Consider the following 272-nt stretch of genomic DNA (forward strand, 5'->3'; position numbering starts at 1 on the left):
TACGCAATTGCATATGCGTTACCTACCTTTAATCGACAGAAGAGAGGATGCACAGAAAGAAAATATTTTCCCTTTCCATGCATCCACTTCCACTTCCCATGCTTTCCTTATAAGAAAAGGGTGTTAAGAGAAAGAGGACTAAATTAGGCCTCCGAGACGCACACTCATCAGACGAAACGCGGAATTGCTCCCACTTCACGCCTGTTTTCTGTGTGGTGGTGGTATTTCACCGAACGAACCTGGCCGATTCGTGCGAAGATGTTAAAGCGGGT

The sequence above is a fragment of the Papilio xuthus genome, unplaced genomic scaffold (genome assembly GCF_000836235.2).
Source record: "Papilio xuthus unplaced genomic scaffold, Pxut_1.1 DF826933.1, whole genome shotgun sequence".
NCBI lineage: Eukaryota > Metazoa > Arthropoda > Insecta > Lepidoptera > Papilionidae > Papilio > Papilio xuthus.